This window comes from Hypanus sabinus, chromosome 13 (assembly GCF_030144855.1).
Source record: "Hypanus sabinus isolate sHypSab1 chromosome 13, sHypSab1.hap1, whole genome shotgun sequence".
Taxonomy (NCBI): domain Eukaryota; kingdom Metazoa; phylum Chordata; class Chondrichthyes; order Myliobatiformes; family Dasyatidae; genus Hypanus; species Hypanus sabinus.
In genome coordinates, this window is record NC_082718.1 from 34,460,805 (window position 1) to 34,475,507 (window position 14,703).

General features: G+C 39.9%; 1 long non-coding RNA gene across 1 annotated transcript in view; it reads right to left on the reverse strand.

Moving 5' to 3' along the window:
• LOC132403476 (uncharacterized) overlaps window positions 1-14,703 on the reverse strand; it is a 63,655-nt gene that overhangs the window by 13,286 nt on the left and 35,666 nt on the right. The gene's annotated exons all lie outside the window — the stretch shown is intronic.

Below are 14,703 nucleotides of genomic sequence, written 5' to 3' on the forward strand. Positions count from 1 at the left end.
ATATCAACTGTGGCATGACCAGCTTTCCCTAGTCTCTACCCATGATGATCAAGAGGGGCACAAATTTGACTGCACATCAGTGAAAGGTCATAGCTCAAGCAGCATTCAAGAGAATTCCTAGAAGCGTGGTTTTCTGTGATCGATGCTATAAACAAATGCATAGGCTTTGATCCTATTTATGAGCCGATACAGGCAACATTCCCGACCCCAAAGCATAAAGTTCTCCCCACACCCAATCATTGACGAGATTTTAGTTTCTGATATGATGTCCAATCCACTCAGGTGATTGACGATTTTATAAAGGCCAAGCATTCAGAGGGCACACCACAATCTGCAGCACATTGATGATGTCTCCTCACATGGTGACCAAGTATTTACAAGTAAGCTGCCAAGATCAGAGAACAACTCAGCCTAACCAAATTATTTAACTTTTGCTTTTATAAAAAGAACAATGTAATATTAGAAGACACAATTCCAATATAAAATGAATATCCAGATATTCCTTTACCAGAGAATGTGTTCTTTAATTTAAGCTGAAATATCATTGTTGTCAATGAATGAAGTGGATATTTCAGTAAATTTTAACTAATAACAGAGGAACTTACTTCTGAGTTCACTATAATGAGAACCAACATATTTTTTTAAAAATTATAGTTAAGATCAGTAAATAGATATGCAAATTCATTTTATTGGATGTTTGCTACTTTAGTGAAGGTGTTAATTAATTTAAAATGAGCACTTATTTGTTTTTTTAATCAAAAGCAATTAAAAGCCTTTACCTATTTATGAACTGCTGATTTGTATAGAAATAAAAGTCAGGTAAAAAAAAATTCTTCCTTCCCAATACAGTCTGTTGCAGAATTTTCCAGCTACAGTAGTTCCAATTTACACTTTGCCGCTGATGCTGTTGTTTATTTGAAACAAAGTCATATTCCAAGATAGTGAATTTCTCTTTAAATCTCAGCTCATTTTGTGATGAGCCAACATATTCAGGTCTCCTCAGCCGTTTTGGAAATGTATCCCATTATTATCAATAGATGACAGGTATTTTTCAAATTAGGTTCAGAGTTCAAAGTAAATTTACTATCAAAGTACATACACACCACCATATGCAACCCTGAGATTCATTTTCTTGCAGACTTACTCAATAAATCCATAATAAAATAATAATCATAACACAGTAGTGTGGATTTTGGATAGAGCATTGGCATAAAGGAAGGTCATAGTGCAGAAATAGTCTTTAGTAATGTTCTTTGCCTCTCACTATCACATGATACAAAATGTCTACATCCATTAGCATGAGTGACTAAGATTTCATTCCTCGAACTTTCAATTCTTTAACCTACCACAATGTCATTCAGATTCACCCTTATCTTTATATTTGTGCTGCACATAATTATTCCGAAACTTCTGCAAGCCTGGCATTACTCAATTCTTTGTCTTTCTCCCTTGAGCTTACTCCAAAAAAATTTAAATTCGTCCTTCTAACCATAAAGATGTTACTGCACTCATTTAAACCACATAGGATACTACTACCTGACATACATACCAAAATGACAAAAACTATTTAAGTGCTTTCATTCCACTCAGTCACTTATGACCGCACTACAGCTTCTTGTTTACATTCATCCACACTTAAAGATTTTGCTTTACAAATTCTGTTAACCTGAGCTACACTTATGGGATGATGTTTTGTTTTTGTTTTTTTCAAAGCATTAAATTAATTAAAAAGAAGATAACAGAGACAGGGAATGTAGGTCTGGCTTGATTTACTTTAAGCGAGGAGTGCATGTATCTCGTGGTAGAATGATGATGTTTGCAATTCATGTATTTGCACCTATGACCCGTAATGAATTACTTAAACAAGAATGCTTAATCAACCTATGTTTATATCTATATCTACATACATATACAAAATTGTGCAATCATAACAGAAATATTAAATATACAACAGATGACATAGATGGGCCACTTACATACAAACAATCCTGGATAATGAATGTGAAACCTGCTTTGATCTATCTGAAATCATACTTCATGGTATCCCTTGTTCCACGTGAGGCCACCCTCAAGGTGAAGGAGCAACACCTTATATTCCATCTGGGTACCTTCCTACCTGATGGCATGAACATCAATTTCTCCTTCTGGTAAAAAATTCCATCTGCCTCCTGTCTCTATTCCCCACTCTGACACCCACTGAGTCTTGTTCTCCTTCCTGTGGTCCATTCTCCTCTCTAGCAGATTATTTACCCTCACCCCATATTTATTCTGTTGTCTTCCATCCTTTTCAACCCTGAAAAGGGGTCTTGGCCAAAGACGTCAACTTCTATTAATCTCCATAGATGCTGTCTGACATGCTAGGTTCCTCCAGAATTTTGTGTGCGTTACTTCAAGCAAATCTACTGTAAGTAAAACTGTTGCTTCTTTGTTGCTGTGTGCATGTTCCAAAATGTGTGTAAAACCAGTTATGTCGCTGCTTTCTGAGGTTCTGTATATTCTTGACATTATGAAAGATGTGTCTAATCTTTCTGCAGAATGTGCCACTGAGTTGGATTATGCATTTGCACCTATACCTCAGAGAAAGAGTCTTGTAGAGGAACAGCTTAAGGTCAAGCTTAAGACAATAGTCTTCATTAAATATCATTAAGACTTTGTGAGGAAACAAGGTAGTGTATTATGTCAGAAGGTTCCTGGCACAGACTATCAAAGTCAATTTGCAGAATGCATCAATGTTCTTTCAAACAATGATTAGGACCTTATATACAGGGGCAGAGATGGACCATCTTAATCAGATTTTTCATGTATACCCAAAACACCAGTGCTCTTTAATGGAAAATCCTACAAAAGGTATTGGAAACAGCCCAGACAATCATATGTAAGGCCGTCCCAACTATTGAGCACATCTATACGAAACTCTGTCGCAGGAAAGCAGTATCCATCATCAGAGATCCTCCCCTACCCGGGATGTGTTCTTTTCTCTCTGCTACCATTAGGAAGAAGGTACATGAACCTTATGTCTCACCCTAGCGAGTTCAGGAGAGCTATCAGGATTTTGAACGAAAGGGGATGACTTCACCCAACTACACTTTCCTTATCATTGAAATTGTCTCCTAAAAAAGAACTCACATTCAAGGATTTATCATCTAATATTTTGATAGTTAATACTTATTTATTATTATTATTATTCCTTCCTTTTGTATGTGCACATATTTTGTCTTCTGCACTCTGGTTGAATGCCCAAGTTGGTTGGTCTTTCATTGATTCTGCTTTGGTTATTATTTTATATGTTTATTGAGTATGTCTAAAGGAAATTGAATCTCAGTGTTGTATAGGGTAACTTATATGTACTTAGATCTTTGAACTTTGAATTCTTACTGTCTCTTCTTATTGTCTTCAAGCAGTTGCATTGTGAATGAAACTGTCATATAACCCTTCTGAAATGTGCATCCACCAAGATGATCTGGAAAGTAATTAGTAGATGCTTGTTAAGTTTCATCCTATGCAATCGTGGAACAAAAAACTCTATGCACAAGTATTGCTAGGAAGACACGCTGACACAGACACTGACTGCAGCGGGAAGATTACCAGCTCATTCAAAGATGGACTTGGTCTGGTAAAACCTTGCTGTGTTGCCATTGTGGGGAACTGTCCACAGCCAGGTGTTGTCCAGGGGCACAGGTGCAATATTATGTGCTGAGAGATGCACTGAAGCTGGATTGTTGACAAAGAATGAAGGTTGGGCCTGCCCTCCATTACATACAGAGAGACTAGGTTGAAGTTCTCAAATTCTTCATTTGTAAAGTATAAATACAATAATGCAGATGCTGGAAATCCAAACCAACGCACACAAAATGCTGAGGGAAGCTGCAGGTCAGGCAGCTTCTATGGAAATAAATAGATAGTTAGCGTTTTGAGCAGAAATTCTTCTTCATGACAGAAGAAGGATGGGGGATGCCAGAATAAAAAGGTTGGGGGAGGGGAAGGAAGATAGCTAGAAGGTGATAGGTGAAGCCACGTGTTTGAGAAAGGTTGAGAGCTGGAGAGAAAGGAATCTGATAGGAGAGGAGAGTGGACCATATGAGAAAGGGGAAGAAGAGGGGTCTCAGGGGGAAGTAACAGGCAGGTGAGAAGAGGTAAAAGGTCAGAGTAGAGAATAGAGGAAGGGGAAGAGGGGTTGAAATTTGTTTACTGGAAGAAGAAATCAATATTGATGTCATTAGTTTGGAGGCTACTCAGACAGAATATAAAGTAAATATTTGTGAAGTATTTGGAAATAAGAAAATAACAAATCATATTCAGATTCATTTATTTATCAACTGTATATCAAAACTTACAGTAAAATAATTACATTAACTAATAAACTCTTCTCAGTCTTCCTGCTGGGTACATGTATCAGTTTTAACCTACATTTTGATGACAAACTCTGCCACCTTCATCAGGGATGAAGCCAGTGCTGGTCTAGTCTGGTGGTATTTTAACCCCATCGTCCAGCCCTCCTGATTGGTTAGTCCTCATCCAATCAGGTTTCCACTGTGCCACCTTGTTTCCAACCAAATTCCAGTTTTTACTTAAGGACAGCTTGGTCCTCCTGCAGTCGAGGTTTGATAAGGGTTTCATTGACCTTGTTAAACACCCTGACATCAACATACTTCCTCTATAGGGGAACTACTATGAACCAACAGACGAAGTGGCCATGGGATTGCCCTTGTTGCCGGTTATTGTTAATTCCGATATAGAGGACTTTGAGGAGAGGGCTCCAGATGTATCGTCCATATGCCCCAAATGCTTCTTCAGATATGCCAATAATTACTTTGTAGTGGGGCTGCATGGATATGAGGCACTCCAACAGTTCCACAACCATCTAAACAGCTTACATCTAGACATTCAATTCACGATGGAGATGGAGAAGAATGGTTACCTCCCATTCCTGGACATTCTAATAAGACAGAAACCAGTTGGGAGCTTCAGACATGATGTCTATTTGAAACCCACTCAAGCAGACTTATACCTCAATGATAAAAGCAACCCAACGTAGTGTGGTTCTTTCTACTTTGTCTAACCATGCAAAAACTACTTCGGAACCAGAGAGTATCCACGAGGAAATAAGATGATAATGCACAATGTTCCTACAGAATGGCTACAAAGTGAATGAAATCAATTGGGCTCTAAAACAGCCGACAAAAAAAGCAGAAAACCTAACAATGAGGAGGAAGCTGCCACTACTGCCTATCTTCCCTATATTTCCACGGTTTCAGGAAGGATCACCAGGATCCTGAAGAAATACTGGATTAATACCATCCACAAGCCAGTAAGGCTGCGCAAATCACAGCTTATGTGGGTCAAAGAAGACCAGGGACTCAGGACAGCTGATGTTTAGAAGATTCCCTGTGAATGCAGAGCAGTGTATATTGGCCAGATGTGGGAACCCACATGAAAGAGCACAGGAAGTGTAACCGTTTGGGTTACCTGGAGAAATTGGTGGCAACAGAATATTGCATTTGCAATGGCCATAGGATTGACTTTGATGGCACAAAACTACTGCTTTTCGGACCACCTGGTAAAGGAAGCCATTGAAATAAAACTCAAGGAAAATAATTTTAACAAAGAAGAAAATCTGGCTCTAAGTAGGAGCTGGAATTCAATTGGAAACACAGTGCGATAATGAAAACCTTACTGAAAAAGGATTAATCAATCAGGAGGAAAGGACAACAGGGGGTTTAAATACCACCAGACTAGACATGTCCAGCCATCATCACTGATGAAGATGGCAGAATTTATCATCAAAATCCCAGTTAATATCGATAACTGCTCCCGGCTGGAAGCCTGGGAAGAGCTTATTCGTCAAAATAACATGTCCGCAATGTTTAGTAGAACAACGCAAGGAATAACAAAACAGCAACAAAAGTAAACAAAACAACAACACAACCAAATAAGCCCCATTCCTCCCTTCCAACCAATCACCCACTCAGACATGGAGACCAGGCCTCCAAACCCAGATTAGTCCACCTCCTGACTTTCAAGTCGTGGACTTCTAAACTCACATGCATTGTGCCTCTGACTTCCCCAGTGGAATTTCAGACTTGCAGACCCAATGCTTAGGCCATCAGGTCTTCACGTCTGACGTTGCCGACGGGTCTTCAACATTTGGGCTTTGATCTTCAGCATTGACCCCAGGAAGTGCCAATTACAGGATCCCGAACTTCAGGCCTCAATCTCTGGACTTGCCAGCTCAGCACCCTAGCGGGTCACTGGCCTGCATACCGCCTGACCACAGAAAAATCTGATCCCAGAACCCAAGAACCTGGGGGGTTCACCAATTCTTATCATCACTGCTCTTTATCCATATCACTTTTTGATTTGACATCTATTTGTAGGCATTGCTGGCCTTTGTCCATAGATGGCTTCAAATTGGACTCCAGCCTAACCTTGAACTCCCCCATTTCCCTATCCCTACACCCTAATTCCCCACTCGATCCACAAAAGCATCCCTCTAAACTTACAAAACAACTAAGTCATGACCTTGATGGACATAGCAGCTTGGTGCCATCTTGATCAGAGACATAGTGTAGCTTCTTTAAAGAAATACACAGCTACTCTGAATACAATTAATAGTGATTAATAAATGCCCAGTGTTGTTATATTTGAAAAATGTATGGGTTAAGTATACATACTTATGCAAAAAAATCCTCTCTTGTCCTAGAAACTCTTCTTTGAGTTATCCGAACTTCCTAAAGAGAACTACACCATACACTTGACTCACCACTCTTACCAGATTGCAACACTGAGCGCTCCCTATCTCATCACTCAATTCTTGAAGTTCCTTTTCCCTCTTTTTCAAATGTTTTTTTTTCCCTCTCACTGATCCATAGACTTCTCAGGACAGCTCTGGTCCTCTCTCTTCTCTTGTTGGCCTTGATCCTTCTGCTTGCTTGACCTATTTGACTTGCTCAGTCAGGTTCAACAATTCTGCAGTGGTGACCTTCAGCTAGATATGCTTTGGCACACTTCATGATCTTTCTAGGTACAGAGAATTTCTAATCTATTTCCTCTTAGTAACTTCCGATGATTGTCTTACACATTGGACACACCAGAATTAGATGAAGGGTTGGAGGAAAAAGGAATTTCAAGATTGAGTGCTGAAAAAGGAAGCTCAAAATATCATAATCTAGTCAAGCTAAGAGCTGGAAATCTGTGTAAGGAGTTGGGTGTCATGTGTATGATATGGTTGTGATTAGGGAGTACCTCAATTCTTGAAGTTCCCTTTTATCCATCCTTCTGTCCCATTCTATAGCATCCATTCTGTTAGACAATCACTGGAAGCTACCAAGGGGTAATTGATTAGAAATCCTTCATTACCTAGAAAGACCCATGAAATGTACAAATACATGCTTAGTTGAAGACCACCATTGCAGAGATGCTATTCCCAATTGAGCAAGTCAAAAAGGTCAAACTTCCAGTGGGGTCAAGGCCATTAAGGAAAGAGAGAAGGTTGGGTATGAAATCATAGACATCAGTGAAAGGAGAAGAAACATTTGGGATGGAGGGATAGAGGGAAAAGGAACTTCAAGAATTGAGTGATGAGGTAGGAAGAACCCAGTGTTGTAATCTAGTATGGTTAAGAGTTGGAAATTTGTGCTAGCTGTTGGGAGTCATGTGTATGGTGCGGTTGTGTTTAGGAAATTTGGATGGCCCAAAGTAGTTTTGAGGAGTAGCAAATGTTTTTACAGAAGTATATAATCTTAACTCATAAAATGGAAGAATTGTACATTGAAGAAGTTTTCTGCAAGGAACTGCATAGTTTTCTGCATAGTTTTTTTGCTAAATTCTGCACATCTGAGATTCTACTGCCCTGAACTTGAGATCTTGTTCCCAATAGAACAGGTCTCTCGTGCACACCAACACGTACATCCCTTTTACCTCCATGACTTCCAATTTTCTTCCAAGACATTACTCAGAAATATTTTTCTGAGAAACTGGGGAGCAAATGAGGAAAAGCATGGAGCTTGGGATATGTAGGTGTGTTCAGGGAAATTGAAAGGCATGGAAAATGAGATTTAGAAGAAATTAAAAGGTGTGTGTGTCTCAAGGATATCAGTAATAGGTCTGGATAGAATGAGGGGGTGGGTCCAAATAATGTAGGATCATTTTACTAATACTGAAATAGGCCTTAACTTTCCACCTATGTTCTCTTCAGTGATTAAACCACTGGAAGGTCCCTGAGAAGGCTGTTGTGCTTTTTTAATATTTATGTTGATATAAAACCTGGTTTCATGCAGGTCTGTCACATGCATTCAAATAGCTCTGCTGTTGTGTTCATCTGGCAACCTTCCAACTAGACACAATAACCTAACATTTGCCAAGCAAGGTCAAGATTTGGGATACAAACATGGAGTCAACCTCAGCCAACTGTGATTACCATTTAGGGCGACCATTGCAGTCAGCCTCTGTGCAATGAATGTCAATATTCATAAATGGTCAGATGCATCTTCATTTTATAAACAAGTTCAATAATATGCTTATTCTCTGAAATGTCCACTTCTATTAAAGTAAGAGTCCTTGGGTGTACAAGATGCCCTGTGGGAGATAGTTTGTTTGTTAACGTGCCATGTTGTATGACATGGTCTTTCCATGGCCATGATTGTTCATGGCAATTTTTTCTAAAGAAGTGGTTTGCCATTGTCTTCTTCTGGGCAGTGTCTTTACAAAATGAATGATCCCAGCCATTATCAATATTAAGATCATAAGACCATAAGATATAGGAGCAATAGTAGGTCATTCGCTCTTTGAGTCTGCTCCGCCATTCAATCATGGACTGATCCAATCCTTCCAGTCACCTCTGCTCCCCTGCCTTCTCACCATACCCTTTGATGCCCTGGCTACTCAAGAACCTATTTATCTCTGCCTTAAATGCACTCAATGACTTAGCTTCCACAGCCACTCATGGCAACAAATTCAGCAGATTTAACACCCTCTGACTAAAGTAGTTTCTCTGCATCTCTGTTCTAAATGGATGTCCTTCAATTCTGAAGTCCTGACCACCTGTCCTAGACTCCCCTACCATGGGAAATAACTTTGCTATATCTAATCTGTTCAGGCCTTTTAACATTCAGAATGCTTCTATGGGATCTCCCCTCATTCTCCTAAACCCCAGGGAATACAGCCCAAGAGCTGCCAGATATTCCTCATACGGTAACCCTTTCATTCCTGGAATCATTTTCATGAATCTTCTCTGAACCCACACCATAGTCAGTATATCTTTTCTAAAATAAGGAGCCCAAAACTGCACGCAATACTCCAAGTGTGGTCTCATGAGTACCTTGTAGAACCTCAATATCACATCCCTGCTCTTATATTCTATACCTCTAGAAATGAATGCCAACATTGCACTTGCCGTCTTCACCAGCGACTCAACCTGGTGGTATCCTGAACCAGGACTCCCAAGTCCCTTTGCATCTCTGTATTTTGAATTTTCTCCCCATCTAAATAATAGTCTGTCTGTTTATTTCTTCCACCAACATTGTATTTCATTTGCCACTTCTTTGCCCATTCTCCTAACTATCTAAGTCTCTCTGCAGGCTCTCTGTTTCCTCAACACTACCTGCTCCTCCACCTATTTCAGTATCATCGGCAAATTTAGCCACAAATCTATTAATCCGATAGTCCAAATCATTGACATACATCATAAAAAGCAGCAGTCCCAACATCGACCTTTGTGGAATCCCAATGGTAACCGTCAGCCAGTCAGAATAGGATCCCTTTATTCCCACTCTCTGTTTCTGCCAATCAACCAATACTCCACTTATGCTAGTAACTCCCCTGCAATTCCATGGTCTCTGATCTTGCTAAGCAGGCTCATGTGTGGCACTTTAACAAAGGCCTTCTGAAAATCCAAGTACACCACATCTACTGCATCTCCTTTGTCTATCCTGCTTGTAATTTCCTCAAAAAATTGCAGTAGGTTAGTCAGGCAGAATCTTCCTTTCAGGAAACCATGCTGACTTTGGCCTATCTTGTCATGTGCTTCCAGGTATTCCATAATCTCATCCCTAACAATTGATTCCAACAATTTACCAACCACTGATGCCAGACTAACAGGTCTATAGTTTCCTTTCTGCTGCCTTCCACCCTTCTTAAATAGTGAAGTAACATTTGCAATTTTCCAGTCATCCAGTACAATGCCACAATCTATCAGTTCTTGAAAGATCATTGTTAATGCCTCCACAATCCCTTCAGAATCCGAGGGTGCATTCCCTCAGGTCCAGGGGATTTATCCAACTTCAGACCATTCAGCTTCCTGAGGTCCTTCTCAGTCGTAATTTTCACTCCCCTGACCCTCTCGAATGTCCAGTAAACTACAGATGTCTTCCACTGTGAAGACTGATGCAAAGTACATATTCAGTTCCTCTGTCACCTCTGCAGCTCTCATTACAATATCTCCAGAGTCATTTTGTATTGGTCCTATATCTACCCTCGACTCTCTTTTACCCTTTATATACTTAAAAAAGCTTTTAGTATCTTCTTTGTTATTAGTTGCCAGCTTCCTCTCATAATTCATCTTTTCATTCTTAGTGCCCTTCTTAGTTTCCTTCTGCAAGTTTTCAAAAGCTTCCCAATCCTATTTCTTCCCACTAACTTTGGCTTCCTTGTATACCCTCTCTTTTGTTTTTACTTTGGCTCTGACTTCACTTATCAGCCATGGTAGTGTCCATCTTCCATTCAAAAATTTCTTCTTAATTGGAATATATCCGTCTTGCACTCCCTCATTTTTCACAGAAACTCCAGCCATTGCTGCTCTGCTGTCCTTCCTGCTAGTGTCTCTTTCCAGTCAACTTTGGCCAGTTCCCCTCTCATGCCATTGTAATTTCCTTTATTTCACTGAAATACTGACACATTGGAATTTAGTTTCACCTTCTCAAATTTCAAAGTGAACTCAGTCATATTGTCATCACTGTTCCCTAAGAGTTCCTTAACACTAAGCCCTCTTACCACCTCTGGATCATTGCACAACACCCAATCCAGCACAGCCGATCCCCTAGTGGGCTCAACAACAAGCTGTTCTAAAAAGCCATCCCTTAGACATTCTACAAATTCTCTCTCTTGAGATCCAGTACTAGCCTGGCTTTCCCAATCCACTTTTATGTTAAAATCCCCAACAATTATCATGACACTGCCTTTCTGACATGTCTTTTCTATCTCCTGCTGTAATTTGTAATCCATGTCCCGGCTGCTATTTGGAGGCCTATATACAACTGCCATTAGGGTCCTTTTAGCCTTGGCATTTCTTAACTCAACCCATAGAGTTTCTACACCTTCCGATCCTATGTCATCCCTTTCTGATGATTAAATATTATTTCTTATACACAGGGCCACACCATCCCCTCTGCCTACTATCTTTCTGATACACCATTTATCCTTGGACGTTCAACTCGCAATGGCAGCAATCCTTTAGCCAAGGTTGCCTGCCTGGCATCAGTGTTCACGTAACCAGGACTTGTGATATGCACCAACTGCTCATACGACCATCCACCACCTGCTCCCATGTCTTCATATGAGCCCGATCAGGACCCAGTCCTCTGGTTTACAAAATACTCTATAGAGGATAGTTTCTCTTGCATTAATTTAGTGGAAGATCTCAAAGTATGTCCAGTTTATAAGGTCAGCAAAAGTGATAGGTCAACAAAGACAGGGAAAGTGAACATCCTTAGCTTTGTCCTTCTTGGCTGCAGTGAATTTAAGATGTATTCCTTGGGCAAATTTCCCCTTTGAATATGTTATATGAGTAATTAAAATCATTGCATTTGGACTCAGGGCATGCTGGAGTTCAGAGGGCAATACCGGTGTCGTCCGTAAGGAGCTTGAACGATCTCCCCTTGACTCTGTGGGTTCCTGGTTTCCTCCCACAGTACATAGCCGCACCAGTTAGTAGATTAGTTGGTCTTTGTAAATTATCCTGTGATTAAGCTAGAGTTAAATTGGTGGGTTGCTGTGCAGTGAGGCCTAATGGGCCTATTCCATGCTGTTTCGCTTAACAAAATAAAAAAAAAATTAGAACCAATCAAAGTTTTGATTGCAATATCAAGAGGATAAGTTTAATTGCCAAGTATTCCATAGAAGGCATCTAATTTAAACACTGACATTTCTAAACCTAAGAGGATAGTTGTACAATTCTCCAGTATTTAATAGCTTCCTGGAAATGTTTCTGACATTCAGAAACAGAAATTCTGACTGCCTTCACAGCCAGCAAAGGATATTTGGTGAGTTTCTTCACTGCACCATGAGAGCCTTTCCCAACACTCATGCCTTGTTGCAGGAGTCCAGAATGTTTTGGGTCAGCAAGATAAACTCGTCACATCTAGAGCAAATAAATTTGAGAGTTTGGTGATCAAGGGATGTGAGCCAGTGCCAGCAAGACACAGCTTTTCTTTTGCCAGTATTTAAGAGCTTCATAGAAATGTTTCTGACATTTAGAAACAATCAAGAGATTATAACTGCCATCACAGCAAGCAGAGGTTTTTTGGTGAGTTCCTTCAACACATCATGACAGGCCATTCCAACCCTAATATCTTGTTGCTGGAGTTCACAATGTTTTGGGTCAGCAGGATGGCCTCTGCACATCTGGAGTCGATAAATTCAAGAGCACAGTGACCAAAGGGTGTTAACCAGTGCCAGCAAGATATAGCTATTTTTTGCCACATGTCCTTACGCGAACATCCCTGAGTTCTGAAGCGGCAGAATAAAAACTTCTGTAAATATCTATGTTATGAACTGCCAAGCAATTTATTAAATGATAAACAAAATCACTGAAGGTCTGTGAATGTACAGTGTTTCCCTGGGTAATACAAAATGGAATCCTGTTCTTAAATAACCACAAAGGGGTTTCTAAGCTAAACGTGTCACCTCTATTCGACCTAAACTCGGGAAAATTAGTGACATTCGTTTATACCTGGGCATTCTTATTAATCCAATTTTAAATAGATGAAACCCATAGAGTACTGTGTATAAGTCTTGGGCTCATATATATAGCTGGGGCATCTGACACTTTTGCACAGTATTGTAGTAATTTCATATATTGCATTGTACTGCTGCCACAAAAAAAATTCATAACATATGTGAGTGATGACAACCTTGATTCTGATCTGGGTCTCTGTTGTGAAATGAGAATGGAAAGGGGGCAGGGAGAGGGAAATCATGGTTGGGAAAGGGGAAGGGAGAGGGGAGGGATTGGGAAGCACCAGAGAGACACTCTGTAGTGATCTATAAACCAATTGTTTGGAATCACATGACCTGCCTTGGCATCTCAGGGCTGTGTGTGCCTGCACCTGCCCCTGGCACATCTTCTGTGCCACCTGTCTCATCTGTGGTGCTCCACCCTCACCATTCCCAATATCCTTTGTTCCTGCCAGATTTGCAAACTCACTCTCCGTTCCACGTTGACAAATACAGTACTATACAAAAGTCTAAGACACCCCACCCTAAGCATTAAGCACAGTACTGTATATTGGCAGATATAGCTAGCCAACAAATGAAATTTTCAAGTGCAACACAAGTGAATCTGCAGATGCTGGAAATAAATAAAAGCATAAAATGCAGGCAGAACTCCACAGGCTGTCTGGCCTGATGAGTTCTGCCATCATTTTGTGTTTTTAGAAATTTTCAAGTGGCTGTTTTTAAGGCGTATTCTGGAGTCAGGGCATAGAGAAATATAATTTCACCAGCAACTAAACTTCAGATTTGAATGTGGATTGCAGATCAGATTTAAAATACAGCTCAGAACAATTAGACCTCTGATGCCTGAAAATACATGAATGCGGACAATAGTCAATGGAAATTAACATTCAATTTGGGTGTCTGGAGTGTGGGTGTAAAGAAAGATGTGTTTGAAAACTATATGTAATTCAAAGGAAGCATTGTAGATATATTGTTACTACAGAATTATACTGTTATTACCTTTGATCTTTGGCATATAGAAATGCCACGTAATATTAGGTCAAAAAGGCCTCTTCGTCCAGGAGTGTCTCAATATGATGCCTGTTGCTCATTTTTGCACTTCATTGTCTCTCTGGTGACGTTGTTCATTTCACAACAGCTATTATGATGACTGGAGTACCTTAAGGATCAGTTGTTAAGCTTCAGTTATGTTTCATTGATGTTACTGAGTTGCAGAGGAGGATCAAGTGTAATATGTTGAAGATTGCAGACAGTACGAAGTCGAGAGGAGAGTGAGCTGTGAGAGGACGTAGAGGTTTCAAAGTGGAGGGGCCTAAATGGTAATGTGGGGAAATGTAATAATTATTCAATTTTACATGAAGAATAAAGTCAAATTAAATTTATTTCTAAGTACATATATTTTGCCATATACAGCCCTAAGATTCATTTTCAAATCAGCATACTCAGCAAGTACATATAGAATAATAACCATGGTGGAATCACTGAAAGACTGCAACAACTTGGGCATTCAACCAGAATGCAGAAGACAACAAAAAGAAAGAAATAATAATATTAATTAATTAAATAAATAATAAATATCCAGAGCATGAGGTTAAAAGTCCTTGAAAGCGAGTCCATAGGTTTTGGGAACAGTTCAATGATAGGGGCAAGTGAAGTTGAGTGAAGTTATCCCCATTGGTTTAAGAGCCTGATGTTTGAGGGGGGAATAACTGTTCGTGAACCTGGTGTTGTGAGTCCTGAGGCTCTTGTACCTTC